Source organism: Kogia breviceps, chromosome 5 (assembly GCF_026419965.1).
Source record: "Kogia breviceps isolate mKogBre1 chromosome 5, mKogBre1 haplotype 1, whole genome shotgun sequence".
Classification (NCBI taxonomy): domain Eukaryota; kingdom Metazoa; phylum Chordata; class Mammalia; order Artiodactyla; family Physeteridae; genus Kogia; species Kogia breviceps.
Window position 1 is genome coordinate 122,049,188 of NC_081314.1, and position 10,330 is coordinate 122,059,517.

The 10,330-nt window shown below is 36.3% G+C and overlaps 1 long non-coding RNA gene across 1 annotated transcript in view; it reads left to right on the forward strand.

The window, feature by feature from the left end:
- LOC136794332 (uncharacterized) overlaps positions 1–5,742 on the forward strand; it is a 50,011-nt gene extending 44,269 nt beyond the window's left edge. Inside the window, exon 3 of the long non-coding RNA XR_010840939.1 lies at positions 5,699–5,742. This is a non-coding gene — a long non-coding RNA (uncharacterized lncRNA). The remainder of the gene's footprint in view (positions 1–5,698) is intronic.
- Positions 5,743–10,330: the final 4,588 nt, after the last annotated feature.

Here is a 10,330-nt window from a genome sequence, read left to right on the forward strand (position 1 = left end):
TGGAACCCTTCTCAGAAAATGATTCCAATGTATAAAATACATTATATAGGGGGGCTTCCCTGGTGGTGCAGTGGTTGGGGGTCCGCCTGCCGATGCGGGGGACGCGGGTTCGTGCCCTGGTCTGGGAGGATCCCATATGCCGCGGAGCGGCTGGGCCCGTGAGCCATGGCCGCAGAGCCTGCGCGTCTGGAGCCTGTGCTCCGCAACGGGAGAGGCCACAACGGTGAGAGGCCCACATACCGCAAAAAAAAAAAAAAAAAACACATTATATAGGATTAAACAGGAAATGAAATATATTAAAACATAATTATAAAATATGAATTTTAAATTTTATTTTTTTTATTTAAATGTTTGCAATGTATTTATATGTTTCTTTACAATATAGTCAGAAGATCTGGCAGTGTGTCAATAACTACCATAATTACAAAATATGTATAATTTTTTTAGGTTTATAAATTTTTTAGGGTTTTTTAGGGTTACTTGAAATAAAATCATAGTTACTGCTAATATTACTGCAGTTTTGCCTACATTCATATTATAGCTAGAGGCTAATGAAAATCAATGTAATTTTTTTTCCCTTCCAAGTTAATGAGCTCCTTGAATTTTATCCCTGGATCAGCACTACCTGGGCTCAGGTTAAGAAATGCTTCTATTTTCTGTCTTCCTTTTTATCTCTGTAGAAATCGGGAATTGGTGGACTAGTCTAACAGCTGTACATTCCCAGATCCAGAGCCCCCAACAATGGTCATATGTCTAACTGTCCCAATGCCAAATCCCTTGGAGAGTTAATGTGATTGGACAGGGGCCAGATATCCATTCCTATTTCCCCAGACAATGGAAGAGTGGATGTAAAACATTGTAAGGCAAGCATATCCTTGGTCCACTCTTTTGGAGAACAAGGAGCAAGAGACTTTTCAAAGATAGGATATGTATAAGGCAGATATCTCAAAAAGAACCTGTACAAATACAGGTTTGAGACCTTTAAAAGCAATTGAAAATTCCTTTGCACTGCTTTACAGATATGATGAAGGATTTCTTCTGAGGGTGAAGAGTCATAACTGCTCATAGGGAAGAAAAGCTGTCTGTGTACTAATAAAAGTATAGGCATTTTAAGTATGATATGACACTGTTCAATGGAACTTTCTGTGGTGATGAAACTGTTCTCCATCTGCAGTGTCCAGTATGGTAGCCACTAGTCGCTTGCAGCTATTGAGCAATTGAAGTATGGCTAATATGACCCAGGGAGTGAATTTTAAATTTTATTTAATTTTAAGTAGTTAAATTTTAAATTTTTATAGCCATATGTGGTTAGTGGCAACTGGGATGGACACCCAAGTATAACCTGTTAAGTAGTGCATCTCCATCACTTTCTTATAAACGTGACACTCCAGCCAAACCAGCAAAGAACTCCTACCCTTCTGCTGCAGACCCTTGCTGTGGCTGTTTTCCCAGCCAGGCACACACTCATGGTTTCCATTTCTTTAGGTCATTCCATACTTTATATGCTGAACTCATATTCCACTTCCTCTGGAAGGCTTCTATTTTCAGCCTAGCCTCTGAAGGCATCTATTGCTATATCAGTAATTGGGATAAATCATATGCAACTTTGTATTGATATTTATCATTTAAAAAATGTTTAGAGTTTACCTTCAAGTAGAGTATAGGCCTTTCTGGAGGAAGAAACCATTTCTCACATCTCTTTAAGCAGTATCTAATCTTTGTATAAAAGTGTTCAATGTAATTTTGTTAAAGATGAGGTCATCAGATGCTTTGGAGAAGCAGATGATGAAAATAAAAACATAAATCCACTAGAGCAAGGATGGCTGAAAGTAGAGAATCACTATGTAGAAAGAGATCACTGAAATATTTTAGAGTGAAGAGAGACCAAGACTTCATGTGGTGTTGTATTTAGGCAAAAAAAATATTCTCCTTTCATGGATGAGACAACCAAGTTCTAACAACACTGAATAATTTAACCAAGGTCATATGCCAATGAAGGATGTAAGGGAAACTGGAACAAAGATCTCTGACATTTAGCAGTGTCTCCAGAGCAGGGTGCTAGAAAGACTGGGGAACTCTGAAGAAGAAAGAGAGGGGTCAATAGAAAGAATAGGATAGAGAAAGGGAGATTCATGAAAAGAAATACAAGAGAAGGTTTATAGTGAATATCCTTGGTCTGCTCAGATCACCAAAAAGTTAAGAGGTAATTTCCACAAAGTTAAAGAAATTCAAAATATCCTTCTAATTTTAAAAACTCCTAAGTTACCTGACTAGATTGAATGAACACAGGAATCCAGGCATAACGACTAGATGTGCATAAGATATCCTTCCATGCTCGATGGTCTCTTTCATCTGATGGAGCCTTGGAGTGCACGTTGCACTGCACATTTGCATGCCAGACTGCAGTGAACTGAGTGTGATTGGGAAACCTTGCCACAGGAGAAAATATTGACAGCATTTCTTGTAAGATTTTGACATGAAAATTAGAGAAAGTGTTAAAAAAAAAAACAATTGTCAACATTAGACATGCAGCGCATCAAGGAGAAATCACACTTCTTCCTATCTTCTAGGCAATAGCAGCATCATAGAGAGAAGATAAAATCCAACATTGCATAAGCATTACTACAATCGTCCCCATATACCCACTGGACTCATTTCTACAACTACATCAAAGCTATCCTATCAGATATGACCCATTTCTTTTCATAGAATAGAGATAGCTAAGAGACAGAAGAAGAAAACTCTAAGGTAGATGAGTAGATAGATCCATGTTTCGAGAAAGGAGACTCAAGAATCAAAGAATTGTGCTATGGATGTCCTTGATTTGCTAAGAATACCCATAGGCTAAACAAAGCACTGATTAAAACATTTAGACTAAGGTATGGTTACTACACAAAGTCATTCTCAACCTTTAAATTGGGAGAATATGCTCAGTAATCCCTGAATGTAGCCAGTATTTGAATATTCTTACTGAATACCTGCAACATTGTACTAAGACCCCCAAACAGTAAGGTTACTTCACATGATGCCAAAGCCAGTGGGGTTTTCACATGTTGCAGCCTATTTTTGCCCCTTCATAATAGATTGGGCAATTTTCAAGTCATTCCATAAGCGCTTGATAAAATGTCCAATCATCCTTGATGTGGATATGTCTGAAAAGCCAGATTTCAAAACCAAAAGAATATCTTGGGACAGAATATACTTAAATGGATACAAAATGCCTTCATCTACCAAGAGGAGCCATTATTTAAGAGAACTAGCCTATGGATGGAATTGATGGAGAATAATTTCCAACGGAGAGTCAATGGAGAGTGAATATGTTAGAGAAAAAGTAAAATTAAAAATGTGACCAACTGAGGTGATCATGCCTGTGTACTGCAAATCTGGTGCTGTGCTTTTAGGACAAGTATTAGGATCATTTTGATGAAAGTATTAGTAACATGCATTATGTGCTTATAAATGCCAAGGTACTTTGCTAAATTTTTAAGAATTATTACATTTAATCCCTGAAATGATCTTAAATATGGATTATTTCTATTATTCTTATTTTATAGATGATGAAACTGAGGCAAAATAATTAGGTAAGTTGTCCATAATGTATGGGAAGGAATGGGGATAGGATTAAAAACCTGATAGGCTTACTCCAAGTATTCTTAACCACCATGCTATAATTTATATCTTGAATACATCAATACAATAATCCAAATTTTATCAAACTTAAATAATATACAAAGCCTTATTAGAGGAAAAAAATAGTGTGAGATTCTCCATTTTGAGAAACACTACTTCAACACCTAAAGTCACGTTCTATGAAAGAAGCCATTATGGACTGAAAATTTATATCCTCCCCCAAATTCGTGTATTGAAGCTCCAACCTCCAGTGTGGCTGTATTTGGAGATAAAACCTCTAAGGAAGTAACTGAGGTTAATTAAATGAGGTCTTAAGGATGGAGTCCTCATCCAATATGGTTAGTTATAGGAAAAGACACCACAGGCAGAAGGCCAGCTTCAAGTAAGGACACCTCTCAGCAGAAATCCAATGGGACAGCACCTTAATCTTAGATTTCTGGTTTCCAGAACTCTGAGAAAATAAATTTCTGTTGTTTAAGCCACCCAGCCTGTGGTATTTTGTTAAGACAGCTGAGCTGACTAAAACGTAAGCTTTAAATTTTAAATTTTTCCTTCAAACAAGGAGTTAAGTGTTTAAAACCTGAAAAATGATTTTTAAAGATACCACTGAAATGCAAATCTAAAATTAAAAACTTTTCACAGAACTCATACCCCTTTCCCCTTTAAAAAACATGTCCTTGAATTCCAGTGTTTGTGAATCTTCCAAAGGGCAAAACCTGGGCTAACCATTACCACAAATCTTGTCAGTAAGTGTTTCATATTATTTTGCTTACATTCAAAAATTAATATAGCCCAATTATTTGTAAGTCATGAAGTGAAGAAGTGCAGTACACACATCATTTTTGAATGTTTCAGATAGGAATCCTCTCTCTTTAGGAAAACAGAACAAAGTTCTTATCAAGAATGGAGTGTCATATTTAGTTTAAATAAAGATAAATTCAGAGAACAATTTTTAAAGTGTAAATTTCCCTTTCAGTTTGCACAGATAGATGAATACATAGTTACTGCATCATCCACTAGAATATTCGATTTCCTCATTAAATGGAGATGATGTTAGCGTTGTATATAAGTGGCCATTATGAACATCAAAGGAGGTAATCCATGTGAAGCCTTGAAAACTAAGTTCTATTGAAATGTCAGGTCAATCATTATTATTAAATTGTTTGCTCTAAGTGACCAATATCACATTTTGAATTTAAATCATGCGGTACTCTACTGAAAGGAAGTCATAACCATGTGAGTTTAGAAAACAAACGTAACACTTCCTGAATGCCCATGCCTAGTATTTTTACTTTATGGAGCATGCTATTAAGTATGGCTTAGTGACAAAATAATAAATATGAATTTTGTTAAAGGTCTAATAGAATATCATAAACCAGCCTGACAAAGGATCTGTGCTATGGTAAAGTGGATTGTAGAATTTATAATAGTTATAATAATGTAATAGTTTAATGCAGCAGATTTCTGCAGAAAGAAGATATTTAATTTCAATTAAACTTGCAGATAGCAAGCACCTGCCATGCAGAAGGCACTCTGCTGGCTTCTGAGTCACAGTGACAAAATGGTTATGTATCTGCTGTTGGTTGTTTTATACGATGAAATTTGGTGGTGGCAGAGAGGTGGTTTTTGTAGAGGCATTTAGATCAAAGGTCCCAGGTAACTGGCCTGAAGCATTGGTTGAAGGGAATAAATTCAGAGAACAAGATGGAGAGTCTAAAGAAAATAGTGGAATCTTATCCTTATATACTGACTTAAGGGACAATATTGGATTGTCAATCACAGGCCCATTCTTTACATATACAGTTCATGCAGCAAGCAGTGATCTTTGCTTTCTGGTTCTCGATACACAAAGCACCCGGTATCAATAATGATGCACTGATGATCTAACAGAAGAGCCATTTAAAAACTTTTTTCTTTTCTTCCTTAATGCTGAGTCTAAGGGGTATGTTAAATCTGGCTCTTGTGCAACTATTCCAGGTTTTCTGCAAAAAAGGAAGGAAATTCCTTTCAAAAAAATTATTTTTGCTTAGGTGTGTGTAACTTCTGTATTGTCATCTTTCTTTTACAGCCGGAACACATGCTTTGTTTTTAGGATCCTATCATCAGCAGGCTGTTTTGAAAGTTGAAAGTCTTCAAAGTTCTGATGGCTGGTTTTTGTGCATTTTTGACTTCCAGGTTAGTGGGGAGGGTGCCTGAATGGGCTGTTTCATCCACCGTTGCCATGGTTTTCATCATTGTGTTTGGTTTTCAATCAAAGTGCATTAAATTGCATCAAGCAGATCTAAGTGAGTAAATATATTCTCCAAATTAAAAAAAAAAAAAAAAAACTCATAGGGTTGGTTGATTTCAAAATAATGAGTGCCCTAAATCCATAGTTATAATGAAACCTACCAATTTTGTTAAAGGAAAGAGTTAATGTCGTAGGGTTCTTAAGCCAGGAAAGGGTGGAAAAAAAAAAGAAGTTTTTTTTTCTATATGTGTCAATTGAAAATATGTGGTGTTGTAGCTGAAACATGAATATTTTAAAGTAACAGCAAATGCCTGTAATTCTTCTTGGCCAGCGGCTCCAGGCATGTCTTTTACTGGCAGTGAACCACATGCAGGGAGAGGCTATCTCACCATGCCAAGGAGTTAATTATACTCACTTAGACTCTCAGGACTTGAGTGTCTTTATTATAAGCCCCCCACCTCTCGTTTTTGCATAAAGTGGAACAAATCTCATTTCTCATCACATCGTTTTGTTTTGAGGAGGGGCCATTTTCATTTTTCTCTTTGTGTTTTTGAGTAAATGTTTGTAAAGTCAAATCAAAGAATAATAGCGTTCTAACTTATGTTCCTCTTGCACTTTCATATTTTTTTCCTGGGGTTCATAGTATAAACACAGCCTCAAACCCAGGGAGCACAATTCCCAGCAGTGCAGTGGAGCTGGCCACCGGGCTCTCCAAACTATCTTTAGTTTATAGAGTTTATACATTAAAGAAAATAAATGCAATTGAGAATGCCTAATGGAACTTTCTGGCGCATGCTACAGGAGGATACTTAAATATTGTCTGATAAAAAATTAAAACGGATTTATCAAAACGACAAAACATTTGGTAATTTGGAACACTCTTAATGTCCATTTAAAGTGCAATGGTCAGTAATTTATTCCATTTTGAAGATTTCAAGTTATCAGCATTTAGTGCAATTTATAGCTCATGCTTAATTTTGCTATTATTTACTTTAGCAAATGGGAGAGTCTTACTTTGCAAAAAAAAGTGCTGATTCTCAACTTGTGGAGTACCTTAGTGTAACAGATTCGGTGTGGAAAACAAATTGACAGCTTGCTACCACCAAAGTCAAGTTTTAAATTTATTTTATGTAAGCTTTTAGATGTGTGGCTCTCATACTTGAGTATCTTGAAGAACCAACAAGGGAGCTTATTAAAAATGCAAATTCCTGCCTTCTAGCCCCAGGGATTCTGATCAAAAGGTTTGGAATGGGGCCAAGTAATCTGCACTGATTTTTAACAATCACCCATAAATGATTCTGTTCCTAGGATACATTTTGGTAAATACTCTTTGAAATAGAAAAATCTGTGCTTTTTGTACACAATGCCATTTTATATATGAACTACTGATTAGTAGTATAGGAATCCTAAAACGAATTAAGGTGTTGATTAGATTCAATTTAGGGGATTTACAAGATCTGTTAAAAATTCAGTTTGGAAAATCGTTCCATTTTGTATTAACATTATAAATTGTGTCACTAAGACCAAATCAAATTAATCAAATCAATAATTCATTTAAAAGGCTCTGGTATACACTCAAAGCTATAAATGTTAAATGTGTAAGGTATATTTTCTTCTATTAAATAATACAATTCATGGGGAAATACAGATAGTGAAACATATCATCAGAAAATTAACTATAACAGGCAGCTAATATTCATATACACTGCAAAGAATAAGTTGATTTATTGAAAATGATATTCTGTTGGGTTCAAAGACTTCCTAAAGAATATGGCTTTAGGGGGTAAGCACAATGCCGAGGTCTCATTCTGGTCATGTATTGAGATAATTATTATGGAACAGAAACCTCACTGTGGATATTCCAGTTTTAGAAATGAACATATTCTAAATAACGTCATTTAAAATGATAACTCCATTTTTTTTCCATTAAAGAGCTAGAGCTGGTATCATTATAAAAGAGTGGTTTGCGCAGTAAAGGAGATAATCCACGTCCTTCTCACAGATAAGAGTGAAGGTCCAGTGAGCCTTCTGAAGACATTTATTCAATCTTGAAATATCTCCCCAAACAGGAAAGTTGCTTTTAAATGAATGCCAGAAGTCAAGCGGTAGATAACATCTTAGACGTGAAATGACGTTCTAAGCAGAAATTACAAGAAGACTTCTCCGTGGTCCTGTATATTCCAGAGAGCGTACAGGAGAATCAACTGATTACAGGCAAAAATGAAATATCACACATGACCTCAGGACATGACAATGTACGTAGACCATTTACAGAATGAGCAAACAAACAAATGAGGTTCCGGGAAAGGAAAGGCAGAAGAGGAAATAAATCCACGCACCATCCAGGTTTAAAGCCTCAGAGCAAAGGTTTATCTCCAGCTGCTGGCAGATTCTGGCAGAGAAGACAGTTCCTGGGTGATGAGTGACAAGTTGAAGGAAAGAAGAAATTGACAGGCAGTTTCTAAGGAATTTGCAGCCCGGGGCATTCCTGGTCCCTGAATATGATAGTGACTATGACAGGCACCTTTAGCGGTTTCGTTTTTTCTGATGTGTTTTTCTGAATTTTAAGAACCCAGAGCAGAAGAACAAGAAAATTCAGTTAGGACCTAGTTTTACATCCATTATCCAGGCAAAAGGCCACAGAATCAAACCTACTGAGGCTGTTTATGTTTGCCAAATGAACTATTTGAAATATTAAAGTGACATCAATACACGTTTCTGGAGAAGCTCACTGACATTAATGGCAGTGCCAAAAATGTAACGCAAACTTCTAAACATTTGTCATATTTAGGAAGTTCCATTTTTCAGTTCATTTCCACAGAGCAGGAGAAAGGAAACGTAAATGACTGTGGTAATAAGGGAAGGAAACCAAAATTTAACGAAGGCTTATTGTGGGCTTCGCATTGTGCTATGTGCTTTATATGTCATCTCATTTGGTAAGTTTATGATAAATGTGAACTGTGTTAAAGATGAAAGAGTTAGCAACATGTGGCCTACAGACATTTTAGGGATTTAATAATGAACACACCATCTCAAGTGACTTTAGTAGTTCATTTTACTGAGTGTTGAAATGAAAAGTCATCTTCAAACCAACCAACCCCGAGAGCAGTCTGCAAATACATTCATATGCAAACCCTTGTACATGTTCATCTATACATCTTTCTGGAGACTTATACAACTTTAGTTAAAAGCCTTGGAAAAACAAAAACGACTTGTTGGAATATTTTCTATAACTGTCATTGTGACAAGGATGTGAGGACAAACCATACAACCACACACAGTGGAGGGGTTTTTTTTTGTTTGATTTGTTTTGTTTTTAAATATTTTTTTGATGTGGACCATTTTTTTTAAAAAAGTCTTTATTGAATTTGTTACAATATTGCTTCTGATTTTTATGTTTTGGTTTTTTGACCATGAGGCATGTGGGATCTCATCTTCCTGACCAGGGATCCAACCTGCAACCCCCTGCATTTGGACTCAGCTACTAGCGGGTTGGATGCTGCTGTTACAGGTTAGCTCAGGAGACTTAGGAAACCTGTGGAAAGTTGTAATATCTTCTGCTTGGCAAGGAGAGCCACTCATCCCATGGAAATTGGGGTTTGAAGCACAGCTTTTCCTGCTGGGGTGAATGTGAGACCCCAATACAATGTGTCCTTCACTGTCAGGTAATGAAGGAAGGGTACCCGGCATTGCCTTTGGAATTCCTGGTTGACACTCCACCCGTCAGGTTTGGATCTTTAGTGTGTAAATTCATTCTAATAATAATAGTTTTAAAAAAATGATAAGCACTTTTAAAATGTATTTTTAGGCACAGATTAGGAGTAAAAACGTGATCTGGTTTACCTGATGTTATTCACATTGAATCTAATTCTTACATTTGGTGTTCATGAATTATAAAAGAAAGCTCAAGTAGAGTGAAGATTCTCCTTGTCTTTCTTTGCAGGTGGGGTACCCACAGGGACCAAAGGCTGTTAGAATCCTCCCATCCCCTTAGCTGCTCTGCTTCTTTGATGTCACAAATGAAAGGACTATGTTGATGGTGAGTATTTAAGGAATTTCATTTTGTTTTGTAAAAAGAATTCTCTTTTCCTGATTAATAAGTTTCGGTGATTTCTAGGGCTGCTTTGTTTTCCCAGGGCTGTGACTGTGTAACTGATTTACCATTATCCCGAGCAACGTTTTGATGGCTTGGTTTACTTTTGTTTTTTTAAAAGACCCATAATTTCCTTTCTTGTTCTTGTACTTCCTATCGCTCTGCTTAAAGCACTTTTGAGTATTTTCTTGTGATGTAAAACCAGTCCAATTTATCTTTGTTCAACATGACTTTATTTAAAATACTTTGTCTCCCTGCTTACTTGGCTTCCCCTTTTCCGTCTCTATGGATAACCAGGCTTAATTAATCTAGTCACTCCTAAACCCCTTTAACTTCTTAGAGATTAACTTCTGTTAATAATATAAGTTGATGGAGTC